Here is a 15,039-nt window from a genome sequence, read left to right on the forward strand (position 1 = left end):
CGTAATTGCCATGTGCAAAGGATGTGTGCTAAGGATGTGTGCGAGCCTACGCAGAGGAGGGCCGGTCAGCCCCACCCAGCGGGTGTTGTAGGGAATTGGGGATTGGCGGACAGGTATAGAGGTACTCAACACAAATAAGTGGGTTTGGGTTTTGTTTTTGCCTTTTTTTATTGCGGTAAAATGTACATATGACATAAAATTTACTATTTTTATCATTTTAAAGTACACACTTCAGTGTCTTTAAGTACATTCACATCATTGTACAACCATCACCACCACCCAACTGTGGAACTCTTTTCACTTCCTAAAACTCTAACACTAACTCCCCATCCCCTCCTCCCCCAGCCCCTGGCAACCACCATTCTTCTTCCTGTCTCCATGGATTTGACTACTCTAGGTAGCGCATGTAAGTAGAATCATACAACATGTGACCTTTTGTGTCTGGCTTCTTTCACTTACCATCATGTTTTAAGGTTCATCTGTGTTGTAGCATGCCTCAGCATGCCCTTCCTTTTTAAGGCTGGATAATATTCCATCATCTGGTTAGACACATTTTGTTCATTCATTCATCTGTGATGGACACTTGGGTTGCTTCCACCTTCCGGCTGTTGTGAGTAGTGCTGCTGTGAACATTGGTGTGCAACTCTCTATTTTGAGTTCCTGCTTTCAGTTCTTGGAGGCATATACCCAGCCGTAGAAACACTAGATCCTATGGCAATTTATGTTTCATTTTTTGAGGAACTGCCATACTGTTGAGGAAGAAGTGTTTGGACTAGATTTTAAGAATGAACATGAGATCTCCAGTTATCTAAACAGAGGAAGGGGAAGGTAAGAGAAAGGAGAGAGGAGTTAAGACAGGGGGAAGCAAGGGGAGAGGGGAGGGGAGGGCATGAAGCTAGTGGCACAGTGGATTTTGTGCTTGGGACTGAAGCAGGGGTGTGACTGGTGACAAGGCCATGGCAGGGTAGAGTATGACGGGTCTTGGACCAGGCTAGGGAGCTTGGCCTCCACACTGTAGGCAGTGAGAAGCATTGGAGGGTTTTGTTTTGTTTTTATCAGGAAGTGATACATGCCATTTGTCACCTTAGAAGGTCATAGGTGGGCATGATGTCCCAGGTAGACTGGGAGGGAAAGAGACTTAAAGCAAGAACAACCAAGTGGGAGAAAACTGGGTAACACTGAAGCTACATCGTTGGGTGGGTGGAGGGAGCAGGTCTGAAGGATGGATGTGCCACACAAGGGTGCGCAGGTTTCTGGTTTGGAGGCTGGGTGTATGTTGGGTAAGCTAACAGGAAGAGCGGCCGGTGTGACAAGATGACAAGGCAATAGCTTGGGCCCTGTTGGTTTGGAGGGGCCCCTGGAGTCACCTGGGTGGAGATGAGGGTTTGAGGGGTGTCCAGAGCTGTGCAGAGCTAGGAGCTGCAGTGCAGGGAGAGCAGCTGGTCAAGGGCAAGGGACAGGACTGCTGTTGGACGGCATAGAGGACCCAGCGGAGTTGGAGGGTAGGATCCGGGGTGGCGTCTGCGCAGGACGGGTCAGTCCCTGCCATGAGCATCTCATGTACCTTTTCACTGCCAAGTTCAAGGTTCTGTGCTGGAGGGTGGTCATTGGGGGTGGAGATAGATAAACAGGAGCCAGTGACGTTAATTCACTTATTCACCCCATAAAGCTTAGAAAATGGAACTTGGCCAACGCCTTTGCACAGTTAAATATTTAATCACGACTGTGATTGGTGATATGCAAGAGAAATAGAGCGTGTTGTAAAAGTGTGTCATGGGGACGTGATTTAGTCTGGGCAGGGTTTCTCACTCTGCACTGTGGACATGTTGGGCCAGGTACTCCTTTGCTGTGGGGCTGCCCTGTGCATTGTAGGATGTTTAGCAGCATCCCTGGCTTCTACCCACTAGATGCTAGTAGCCATACACCCCCCACCCCAGCTATGCAACAAAAAATGTCTCCAGACGTTGTCAAATGTCCCGGGGGAGGTGGGGAGGGGGAGGGCAAAGTCAACCTTAATTGAGATTTATGGTCTAAAAGGTCAGGAAAGGTTTCTTGAGGAAATGATGTTAATCTGAGTTTTAGAAGACAGATAAGCATTAAGATAAAGCAGGTACGAACCTGGCTGGTGTGGCTCAGTTGGTTGGACATCATCTTGTGCACCGGAACGTTGCCGTTCGATACCTGGCCAGGCCACATGGCCAGGTTTCAGGCTCAATTCCCAGTGGGGGGCATGCAGTAGGCAGCCAGTTGATGTTTCTCTCTCTCTCTCTCTCTCTCTCACCCCCCCCCTTTCTCTCTGAAAACCAATACAAATAATTTTTTTTTAAAGATAAAGCAGGTATGGAGAGTGGAGGAGAGGGTTCATATGTGTGCAAAGGCCCTGCGATAGGAAAAAGCCTGAGGAAGACCAGTGAGGAGGGTGGTGGAGCCAATGAAGAGACACCCAGTAGGTGAGCAGTGGTGGAAGGGGAAGAGTGGATGAACTAGGGACACTCACCAAGGATCACAGGCAGGGAGGCCTCCCAGGGGTGGAGGATGAAACGGGCTGGAAGCTGGCGAGTTACATTTCAATTATGTTGGGTTGGAGGTCCCCGGGAGACACCCAGGTGGAGCCCTGAGATGAGAAGCGAGGTCTGGCTGGAGATGTGGATTTGGGAGTTACATGCACGTAGAAGGTGAGTGAAGCCCTGGAGGGGGTGAGCCAGGGAGTGTGTGAGGGCCATGAAGAGCAGAGCAGAGAGAGGCCTAGGCGTGAGCTCCAGGAGGGCCCGCATTGAGAGAGTGAGGAGGAGCCTGCAGAGACTGGAATAGTTCCCAGAGAAGGAGCAGAGGAACCCAGATGTGTGGTACCCTGAAAGAGTGTCCAAGGAGCAGGGCCTGGGCCTGTGACGTCTCTGGAGCTACAGCAAGTAAGATAGGACTGGGAAGCAGCCACTGGACTTAGAGACCAGTAAACGCCATGGGAGAAGTCAGCCGGAGGTAGCTGAGGGATGGGGCAGGAGGGAAGCTGGATGCCAGAAAGGGAAGTGGGTTAGGGAAGGTTTTGTTTTGCTTTTTTAATCTTGCATGTTCTACACACACACACACACACACACACACACCCTTTTTTTCCTTAGAAAATAAATGTACAAGGTTCAGAATTCAAAAAATGAGATTTCAGTATGAAAAGTATTCACCCCCATTTCCTTTGGCCTCCCAATCCCCTCTCCCCACCGTTGAGGCAACTTCACCAGTTTCTTACAGATTCTTCCAGAGATACTTCATGCATGAACCAGTAAACACATCTGTAGAGTCTTTCCCCGCTATTGGTAGCACACTGCATGCATCTTCTGCCCTTGATTCATTCTTTTCCCAGTTGTTTCCAGAGCAGTACATAGTGTCTTCATTCTTGTTTACAGCTACCTAATATTCCACCACTACCTGATGTCATATAAGTTAACCCCTCTCCTGTTTTTTGGACACCACGAACAACGCCCCACAGAACTGCCTGCGCTTTAGCTATTTTGCAGTGTAGGTAGGTGCATGTGGCATAAGGTCCCAGAGGTGGAATTGATGGGTCAGAACTATGTGAGTGTGTATTTCAAAAGCTATTAGCAAATAGCTCCCCACAGAATTGCTAAGAATGCGTACGCCTACCAGCCATGTGTGAGGATGCTAACTTTTCCACACCCTCCGATGTACAGTGTTACCAAACTTACTGATATTTGCCAATCTGGAAGGCAAAAATAATTTCTCAATATAGCTTAACCTTGCATTTTCCCTGCTGTGAATCAGGTTGAACATGCTTTCATAGACATAAGAGCGAGTTCTATTTCCTTTTCTATGAACTATCTATGCATATGTTTTGTCCATTTTCTATTAGGTTGTTGGCCTCTTTTCATTGAAGGGAAGGTGATCTTTATGTATTTGGGAAACTAGTCTTTTGTTTAGAATATAAATTATAAGTTTATATTATATTATAAGTGGCCCCTCTCCCCAATTATAAGTTTATCAAGGAGTTTTTTGCTGTTGCTACTATTTTTTCCTTTGAAGAATTATGAATGCTGCCTTGGCTGGGCGACTCAGTTGATTGGAGTGTCATCCTGTACACCAAAAGGTTGTGGGTTCGATCCCCAGTCAGGGCATGTACAGGAGGCAACTGATTGGTGTTTCTCTCTCACATCGATGTTTCTTTCTCCATTCCTCTCTCTCTAAAAGTCAATAAAATATATATCCTCAGGTGAGGATTAAAAATAAACAAGTATGCCTGGCCAGTGTTGCTCAGTGGTTGAATGTCAACCCATGAACCAGGAGGTCACGATTGGATTCCCGTTTAGTGCACATGCCCGGGTTGCGGGCTCAATCCCCAGTAGGGGGTGTGCAGGAGGCAGCCAATCAATGATTATCTCTTATCATTAATGTTTCTATCCTTCTCTCCCTCTCCCATTCTCTCTCTGAAATAAATAAAAACATATTTAAAAAAATACAGAATTATGAATCCTAATGGGAGAGGTTCACTAGAGAGGGTGGCACTGGCACAGAGATCCCGAGGAAGCACTGGGCAACATTCCAGACTGGAAAGGCCGGGGACACCTCCGCTGTTGTAACAGGCAGAAGCAAGGGAGAGGGAGCTGGTGCTGGAGGGTTGGTGGCCACAAGTTGAGGGAGTGAAGGCTGATAGTTGAGTTTGTCCAGGGATGGGGTTGCGTTAAGGAGGTATCAGAGCAGGAGAATTACTGTATTAGCAAGAGAGTGATTAGATTAATGACCCCTCGAAGCTGAGCTAGTTGAGGGGAAGTGAGTGGATGGGTGCTCTATGCTTGCTTGGAGTCTGTCGGTCTGTTTGGCACCCATTAATCACGGGGCCAAACTAACGGCCAAAATGATTTGCACCTCACCTGCAACCCAGAGTCCATGCTCGAACCACCTCCTTATCTCAGTCTCACACACCAAGCCAATGTCTCCCTTGCCCTAAACCATTCCAGGGCAGGTACCAGACAAGCAGGGACAGCTCCTATGCCCCAAACCCACTGGAATTATTCAAATGAGCCAGTCCTAAGCTTTGCAACCTGCCTGCCTTGCCTTTCCCATGGAAACCCAATAAAGGCTCTAGCCTAGGCCTTCCCCTCACTCCTGTTCTGACTCTTAACCAAAACCTAGTGCCCCCCTTGTGGTCCCGTGTGTGTGATGTATCCCCTTCACTTGGGAAATATAAGTAATAAGTTATCTTTCAATGGCATTAGCCTCCCCGGTCCATTCCGTCAACTCCATGAATTAAAATCCTGTGGGTACAATTGAGACATCAGGGACCCTTGGACAGGCAGAGAGTATGAGGCTCAGGGAACCTCAGGTCCCAGCAAGGCTCCAGAACTATCCCAGCGTAGGTGGTTGAATCAGCGAGCTCTCAGAGAGGAGATGGGCTGGAGATGAGGCGAGGCCTTATGGTGGGAATACAGGACCACAGACTGGAAAGCACAAGGGAGTAGTGTGTGTGTAAGTGGGCGGTGGGGGCCGGGGTGGGCGTTGGGGGGCAATGATCAGAACACAATCTTTTTTTCAGGAGAATGCAGGAGAGAATCTGCCAAATTTAATAATGTTGGCCTACATTCCAGTCCTATGCGCTATAAGTTAATAAATCCACCAGAAGCTCCCAAACGCATGTACACAATTGGTGATGACTCATGCTACCTTGTGACTTCTCTTTTATTGTTGCCTAGAGAATTATTTACCTTCTTGAGAGGAATTTGGGGGAAATAATCTCACCTTCAGCAAGTGCTTACCTACTTCTTATGAACTCTGACCTGGGCCCGGTGCTGTGGGTCTCACAGGTTTGTGGCAGAAAGGACTCCATGTAGCAATCCTCCAGTACAGCCGCGGTGCCAGTGCAGAGGAGCAAGGCAGCCGCTGGGCATGGCTGGCAGAGAAGACTCCTTGAAAGAGGAAGAGCTGGAGCAGACAGTGGATCTGGAAAAAGTGGCGAAGGGGAAGGGAGGGGAAATGAGGTCTGGTGAGGAGGCCCCTCGCTCCGGCCAGGTATCTGGGGGAGACTGAGCATCCAGGTGACAGGAGGAGGAGGAGGAGGATGGTCACCTGGTGCAACGTGAGCCTCTAGATCAGCGGTTCTCAACCTGTGGGTCGCGACCCCTTTGGCGGTCGAACGACCCTTTCACAGGGGTCGCCTAAGACCATCCTGCATATCAGATATTTACATGACGATTCATAACAGTAGCAACATTACAGTTATGAAGTAGCAACGAAAATAATTTTATGGTTGGGTCACAACATGAGGAACTGTATTTAAAGGGCCAGAAGGTTGAGAACCACTGCTCTAGATAGAAAGGGAGAGGAGGTGGTGGGGTCCTAGTGGGCTCTGTCATATGGGGGGGCCTTGGCTAATAGGGGAGCCCCAGCGGGTGGTGGAGCCTCGAACTAGACAGAGAGGTCGGACTCAATGATCTTGCATTTCTCTGAGGGCCAGCAAGGCTTTGAAAGCTTCCAGTGGGGCCCTAGCTGGGTTGGCTCAGTGGATAGAGCGTCGGCCTGCGGACTGAGGGGGTCCCAGGTTCGATTCTGGTCAAGGGCACATGCCCGGGTTGCTGGCTTGAGCCCCAGTAAGGGGCGTACAGGAGGCAGCCGATCAATGATTCTCTCTCATCATTGATGTTTCTCTCTCTCCCTCTCCCTTCCTCTCTGAAATCAATACAAAAATATATTTAAAAAAAAGAAAACTTCCAGTGGGGGCTGTTGCCTCCTGAAGGACTCCTCTGTTGCCCCCAGGACTAGAAACCAGAGTTTCCCCAGATCAGGCCTCAATATTGCTTCTCCCAGGGAGCCCTACCTGTGAAAGGTGGAGGGGGCAGCAGCAGCGTGAGAAGGGCTCTAAGACACGAGGGCGTTTATTTCTGAAAAATGGAACCTCAATCCTTTATTTCTTGAATGTTTTTGGAACACATTCTCTCTAGAACCTGACCGATGGTTTTAAAAAATGTAAGTGATAAAAAACGGAAATTGTGAGAAGGAGGGTGAAACCTTTGGTTTAATCATGAGGCTGAGGAAGGAGGCGGGAGGAAGGGAAAGTGGCTGACTCCACTGCCTGCTCCCTCCTCCCGGTCCTCCCTCTCTCTTCCCTCTTCCTCCTTCCTAGTCTGGTTTGGCTTAACCTTCACCATCCTCTTCGGGACCGTTCCTCCAAGCCCCACAGATGCCCAGCTCATGGAATGCTGCTTTTCAAGACTGGAGCCTTCAGGACTTACCCTGGGCCCAGCCTGCTGTGTGACCCTGAGCAAGCCACCCAGCGTCTCTGGGCCTGGGTTTCACAGCTGGCTTCTCTCCTGGAAGCATCAGTTTTGTCTTTTAGGCGCCTTTTAGGCTCCTCTTAACAATCAAACCTTTGCTCGTCATCCTTGAGATTTCCTTAAGGGCCTGCAAAGAGCAGCGGAGCAGTTTGAGGAGGTGAGTTCCCGCGGTTCAGCTCCCGCAGGCCTGGGCGGGGAAGGGATACAGCCTCTGGCCACCGGCCACCGGCCTGGGTGTGCGGTGAACACCCCTCATTGTCTGAAAGCCTCAGATTTGACTTTCAAAGGGAAGCGTCTCTCCTGATAAAGTAGGTCTTGTTCCCTTAAAGACAGCTTTGTTTGGGCTCCCAGTTTTAGTTCCAGCGTCCTGCTGGTGTGAGGAGGCCTCTGGGGTGTTAAGTGATTCCTGCTCCGGGCGCCCAGCCAGCCTCCAGCATTGCTTACTGAGAGCCTATGGGTGCTGGGAAGGTTGGCCATCTCCATCGTCTCATACTAATATAGGGAAACTGAGGCACGGGAAGGCCAGCATATGCACTCGCTCGGACTGCTCAGTCAGACTTGATCCAGGTCTTTGGGCTCCTGCCCAGTGTTCTCCTCCCACAAACTGCTATGATGCGGCTAACACAGCTGGGCTTCCGCCCCTCCGCTCCTGCCTCCTACTCTGATTTACCTCCCGACAGACTGCCAACTGCCACCAATTATTGTGGAAATGAATTCACTTGCTCAGGTAGGAAGATCTGGGCCTCTGTGTGAAAAATGAGAGAGAGAAACTTTCTCTAATAATTTCATCGGATCCCCATGGCACCTGCCTTCTCCCCAAAGTACCATATGCTCCTAAGGCCCTTCTTTAAGGCCCAGAGAAGTGAATGGGTAATGGTGACACTTCCAGCCTCGCGATGTGGGAGGGGCCCTTGATTCATACCAGTGCTGCTGAGGTGACCACTTTTCCGCCTCCTTCTGCAGAAGCCAAGCCCAGTATGACATTCCTGGGCCAAGCAATACAGAGACCCACCCAGCCGGTGTGGTTCAGTGGGTTGAACGTCACCCTATGCACCAAGAGGTCGCTGGTTTGATTCTGGTCAGGGCACGTGCCCTAGTTGCGGGCTGGATCCCCGTAGGGGGCGTGCAGGAGGCAGCGGATCTATGTTTCTCTCTCATCGATGTTTCTAGCTCTCTCTCTCCCTCTCCCTTCCTCTCTCTCTAAAGTCAGTAAAGACATTTAAAAAAAAAGAAAGAGAAATACAGAGATCCATCTTCAAGCGTGCTTCCTACTTCATGGCGCTCTGTGGTACACTGCAGGGACATGTGTTGGGGGTGGGGGCGTTTTAAGCATGAAAGTGAATTTTTCTTTCATTCTCACTTTTCATATAGAGGCCTGGCTTTCCCTCCCTGGGCAAAGTGAGTTATTTTCCACAATAACCAATCGCTGTTGGAGCTTTGGGGGCCCCGAAGGGATGACCAGGACAGCTTCGGCCAGAATCCCCACCCCCACCCAAGCTGCTGCCTCCGGGGCCAGCCCTCCTGGGGCCTGGGTGAGCTCAGGGCAGGGGCGCAAGGCCGGCCTGGAGCCTGAGGGCCGGGCGGTCTGGCAGTGGGGGCACATGGGAGGCAGGCAGGGGTTACCGGGCCACCTTCCCGAGTGCTGGCTGCATGTTCTTGGAGGCTGATTCCGAAGGAACCATTATTCCATTCTCCATGGTGTTTGAATAATGCATTGGCCTCAGCCCTTTTAAAAAGCCTGTGCTTACTAATGCTAGAGTAATGACCTTGTGTCACATTGCAGCCACTGGGGCTCTTAATCCACCGCTGCATTCAAATGTGAAACGTGTTTCTGGTGCCATTAGGTTAGCGGGAAAAATACCAACCTAGCGAGGAGGAAGGAGAGCCAGTTTTGGTCCACCGTGTAGCCTGTGGCAGGTTTGAGGGGGTCCTCGCCTTAACAGCATCGTAAGGGCAGGAGCCCTTTTGAACACCTACCGCGCCCCCAGCCCTCACACACGGGCTCTTGTTAATGCCAGAAACAGACCAAGAGGTAGTCACTCGGGATTATAAACATGCTCACCCAGAGGCACGTTGTGAAAACCCAGTGGAGTGTAAAATGCCCGCACAGGGCTTGGCACAGACAGGAGATCTCAAGTCAGCACCATCAGCCCCGTGTTACAGCGGAGGAAAGCGAGGCCTGGAGAGACCTCAGGACTCAAACCCGGTCGCCCTGACTCCAGGGCCCAGACCCATGCCTCACCCACGGGAAGCATGGTCTGGGAGCGAGGTCCCGCCTGTCTGAGCTCCTTATTGGCTGTGGGTTCATTTTCCACTCCCACCTGTTCCCACCTGGGCCCTGTGTCCTTCTCTGACCCCCACTGTCCTCTAATCTAAAGGTTTGGGCACATGCGGGTCCCCTGCCTGGTCCACGTGACCTATTTCCTCTGCTAGTTTGAATCACCCTGGATGCCCTGGCCGTTTCCCCCTTACCTGCGGGGTGTGTTTTTGGGTAATAATTGTGTGAAATGGTTCACTCAACAGTTTGATCAGTTAACCACACACACACACACACACACACACACACACACACACACACACCCCTGTCCTGCTGTCCTGGTCCTGCCTGTGAAGCTCAGGGTTAATGATTGCCAAGGAGAGCTGGTCAGGAGGAGGGAGATGAGGAGGGAGGTTGCTCTGAGCACCCTGGCCTGGGGGAGAGACGCACCAGGGGGCACCGTGTCCTGGCCGGCTCCCTGGGCTCCTCCCCTGCTGGCCTCCCATCTCTTGTCTCTCTGAGTTCAGCATCAGTAGGCCTCCCTCTCACCCTCTGTTAGCTGCTTCCCTTCTCTGGGCCTTTGCTCTAAAATTCCTCTCCCTTGGGGCACCGTTCCCTCTCTTCTGCCAAAGCAAGCCCTCCCCGTCTTTTGGGATCCACCCCGAGTGCTGCCTCCTCCAGAAGCCTTCCCTGACTGCCCCAACATCCTTGCTCTTCGTCCCTTCTCTGAACGCCTCCACACCATTGGGCAAAGTTTTGCACACTCCCCAGCATGTCATGTCGGGCTCTGTGCTTGGTCCCTGGGCCCGCCCTGAGCAGGGTGCCAGCCTGGAGCCCAGGAGGGACAGTCGTGCTCCAGGACACCTGGGCAGCCTGAGGTGTGGCAGGGGTGCAGAGGAATTCCCAGTGGCCTGGGGGCTGATGGGAGTGAGGCAAACTGGAGTCTGATGAGGGGCCTTGGGTGAGTGGGATTTTCCAGGCAGGGTCCAGGCATCTCCAAGCAGAGGGAGCAGCGTGTGCCAGGGCAGGATTCAGGGTCACATAAGGATCCAGCTGTGGTGTGTGGGTTTGAGGCGGCTGTGAAACACCCAAGTGTGGCTGCCCCGAAGGCGGGCGGCCTCTCCGAGAACCTGTCTCCTTCCTTTGCGCTGGTCGCTCGCCGTTTTATGACTGTGTCTGTCTCCTCAGAGGGAAGGCATCCTCCTGGAGGGCAGCCATGGTTTCTTACACGCTCACCAGGGACCTGAGCGTGGAGCCTAGGAGAGGTGGGACTGAATCTAAAACTCTCCTCCTTCAGGGCCCCTCGCTCCACTCCCTCCTGCCCCACCCTGCACCTGCTCTCACCGCCCTGCTGGCCCAGGTCCCCAGCTCCCATGCTTCTGTGACTTTGGGCCCTGAGTGCCTCCTCCTGAGTGAATTCTAGGCCACAGGAGGGTGCACAGTCACAGATGCTCAGAACGGCCGTTCCTATGGGCTGTGCATGGGAATCGCCATTAGAGCTCGTTAACCAGGCTGCCCGCTGGGGATTCTGACTCAGAAAGCTGGAGATGGGCGCACTGGGGAGTTCTGTGTTTGCGCTGTTGGGTTTGGGACTTACTGCTAGAGAGCGTTTCCAGGCCCCTGCCCCTGCCCGTAACTTCATCCCCCTCCCAGGGGTCAGCACCCAGACTCCACTGGGCATTTTCCGGGCGGGGAACTCAGTGCCCATGGAGCGGCCCTTCCTCATGGGGAGACAGGGCCTCTGTGGCTTGAGCTGAAGCCTGCCTCCCCAAAGCTGCCATCTGAGGTCCTGGTTCTGCCCTCAGAAACCGCCTGGCCTCCTCCAGGTCTCCACACCTGCTTCCCCAGGATGTGGGAAGGTGTCTGCTGCCCCATCTTTACTGGGTCTCCCTCTTTTTCCTCCTCCTGTGGTCTGGGCTCGCCCAGGCTGACAGCCTTATCTCAGACGTTAAGTCTTGATCAGGTTAGAAGCTTGGGAGGGGGTGGAGATAAGATCGTGCCTACCCTCAGCAGCCTGACATTTCCCTGTTGGGGGAGGGAACCCCAACACTCAGGGCCTGCATTCACCTTTCCATCAACCTGGCAGGGCTTCACCCTGTTCCAGCCGGGTGGGGGGGGGGGGGAGGGACCTGCTTACCGTACCCACCCTGGAGGCCCACAGGCCATAGCATAGGCTCCCCGTCCTCATTGTGTGGGGCTCAGTGGCAGACCGCTCTGGGTAGGTCTGCTCTCACCGTGGCCTCAACACTGGCTGTGACCTTGGGAGAACGTGACTCACCTGGGCTGTGGTGGGCCTGGGGGAACAGTATGTTTTAAAGTTCCAGGTGGTTCTGAGGTACATCAGAGTCAAGGACGCTAGGCTAGATGCCCAGCACCCTCCTGTCCGGCTTGACAACGGGTAGAAGTAGCTACACTGGAGTAAAATAACCTTGGCTGTCTTACTCTGTATACCACATAGCACTAGAGTAAATCCTGGTAATTTACAGGAAGGTATTTAATTAAGCATTTGAGTTAGTAAAACCAAATATTTCATAATTTTTAAATACAAAAATGTATAACAGTTTAGAATATCAAGTAAATGTGAATTCATAAAAATAGACATTATAATTCTGGTCTATATTAGCAGGTAAACAAAAAGGAAGTATTCAAGACATTAAACGTGGGGATAAGGACACATATGTAATAACTTAATCAATAAAAATATTTTTAAAAACTAAAAAAAAATAAAAAGACAAGACATTAAAATCTACATACTTCACCGTAACCGGTTTGGCTCTGTGGATAGAGCTTCGGCCTGTGGACTGAAGGGTCCCAGGTTCGATTCCGGTCAAGGGCATGTACCTTAGTTTTGGGCACATCCCCAGTGGGGAGTGTGCAGGAGGCAGCTGATCGATGTTTCTCTCTCATTGATGTTTCTAACTCTCTATCCTTCTCCCTTCCTCTCTGTAAAAAATCAATAAAATATATATTTTTTAAAATCTACATACTTCAGAAACACAAATTTAGTCATGAAAAATTGAAGATGAAATATTATTTGATCCTTTTTAAATCAGAATCTTAAATTCAAAGGACATTGGCAGTATCATATGTCACAAATATGTTTTCTCCTATAAATTTCCTAGAAATTTTCCTGACTCTACCTTAGCTGGGGAATGGCGAGAAGATATATTTGTCAGATATCTTTGAATATTTTCCGCTGACAAGGCCTTTCGGCTTTTTTTTTTTTTCGGGTACTGCTGTCTTTTATGATGAGCCATAGTTTTTGTTTCTAAAGCATTTTCCATTTGTCCTTAAGTTCCTTAGTTTTATCTTGTTCAGATGGTGGTTCTTATGTCAGTTTCAAAACTGTCATGTTGATATTTCATATGTTAGGAAAGTGGGAATACAGTGATAATTATTCCTACAACATACTTTTACTTTATCTTCTACTATGCAGTGTCTGAGAAGAAGGCAAGACATAGTTCACATTCCAGGGGTATTTTTTGACACTGTGGTTATCTCCTTTTAACAACATATAAAAAAAATTGAGAGATTGGTATAATGAACTTCCATGCCTCCACAGTCATCAGCTCATGGCCAGGCTTTCTCACATCCACCCTTACCCACCACCCCTGTTCCCAAGTAGATTCTGTGGAAGCAGGTGCAAGACCTTATATCATTTCATTTGTAACTAATTCAGTACACATCTCTCAATGAAAGGGCCCTTTAAAAAACATAACCATAGTACTATTATTGCACTTTAAGAACTGATTATTTCTCATGATCATAAAATATCCAATGGTCAGGTTTCCCCAATTGTTTGTTTGTTTGTTTGTTTTTTTCTTTCTTTCTTTCTTCCTTTCTTTCTTTCTTTCTTTTTATTGATTTCAGAAAGAGGGAGAGAGAGAGAAAAACATCAATGTGAGAGAGAAACATCGATCGGTTGCCTCCCATATTCACTCCCACCAGGGATCAAACCCACAATCCAGGCATATGCCCTGACCAGGAATCGAACCAGCACTCTATTGGTGCACGGGACGACTCTCAACCAGCTGAGCCACACCAGCCAGGGCTCTCATACATTTTTTTATAGTTGGTTTGAGATTTCAGATCTTACAAATTCTGAAATAAAATTTTGAACCAAGCAAACTCCATTTGGCCACTGAAGTACAGGATTCATGAATAAAGCATGCCAACCACTGGGTAGAAGGTTCTAGAGAAATTGCCAGACCCTGCCACTAGGGTTCAGATTGTGGTAGGCGGCAGAAGTACCGCTGTTCAGCAAACGTGCATTCGTTCAGGAGCAGCACGGTGCCCAGTCCTGGGCTGAGCACCTCGCACACAGCAGGGAACCAGACAGACTCGGCCAGTCTTGACCTGCAGGAGCCAGGGCACTGGTATGTCACTGTGATGTTTGCAGATGGGATGATGCAGACCCTTTCAAGTGATACGGGAATTTAGACTTGAATGGGTAGAATTTTGTCAGGAAGAGAAAGTGGAGGAAGAGGGGTCTCACCTGGGTAAACAGCAAGTACAAAAAGCATGGAGGTGTGAAAGCCATCGTGTTAAAGGGCAGAGACCAGTGATGATGTGTGCGGCATATGGCAAGGCTGGTGGGAGGCGGGGCTGGGGCTGGGTGGGCTGTGGAAAGCTTGAGGATATGCTAAGGAGCCGGGTCTTCAGGGACCTTCCAGAGGGGACCCAACGATTTTGTTGTAGGAGCATAAAGTGTGGGCCATGAGTCAGGAGAGCAGGGCCTTGCAGGGGTTCCGATTTCCAAGCCCTTCCTGGAGCCCCATAGCTATGAGGCCAGGAGTCCCGTGGGAGCAGGCCTCTATCCGCCCCCATTTCCCTGTATCTCAAGGCTGGCATGGTGCCTGGCACACAGGAAATGCTCAGTGTGTGACTGCTGACTGATGACCTAGTGCTCCCAGTGCAGGGCACTCCTGCCCACCTCTGCCTTCACCGTGGTGATGACAGAGGAGTCCCCTGAGGCCTTTGACTTGGGAAAGGTGGTTGTTTTTCCCAAATGCATGAGCTGTTGGCTTTAGGACCTGGGTCCCAGTCACCCTGATGGAGGACTGCCAGGCCGTTGTTGCCCCTGGCAGGGCCCAGGCAGACAGGCTTCTCAGGTAGGTGTGTGAAGACATGCCATTGTTTGCCGTGGATTTGCAAATATTTGCAGTACAAACTTGCCATGATTTGGCTCACATAGCTAATTTCTTTAAGACCGGCCAAGGGTTAGAGGACTCATTCATTTATTTCCTTTTAGTGGTATTGTTGCTTTGCTAGTCCTCCTATATAATAAAAGTGTAGTATGCAAATTGTTCCCTCAACCGGGCGTTGTCTGGGAGCTTGACCAGGGGGTGGGGCTGGCCAGGGAAGGGAGGGAGTACCCAGCCGGCAGCCGCTAGGGGACCCTACCAGTGCAAGAATTTCATGATCTGGGCCTCTCTCTATATATAAAAGCCTAATATGCAAAGTGTCCCATTGGGAGTTCAACTGACCAGGAGTTCGATCACTCACTAT

The sequence above is a fragment of the Myotis lucifugus genome, unplaced genomic scaffold, assembly GCF_000147115.1.
Source record: "Myotis lucifugus unplaced genomic scaffold, Myoluc2.0 scaffold_589, whole genome shotgun sequence".
Taxonomy (NCBI): Eukaryota; Metazoa; Chordata; class Mammalia; order Chiroptera; family Vespertilionidae; genus Myotis; species Myotis lucifugus.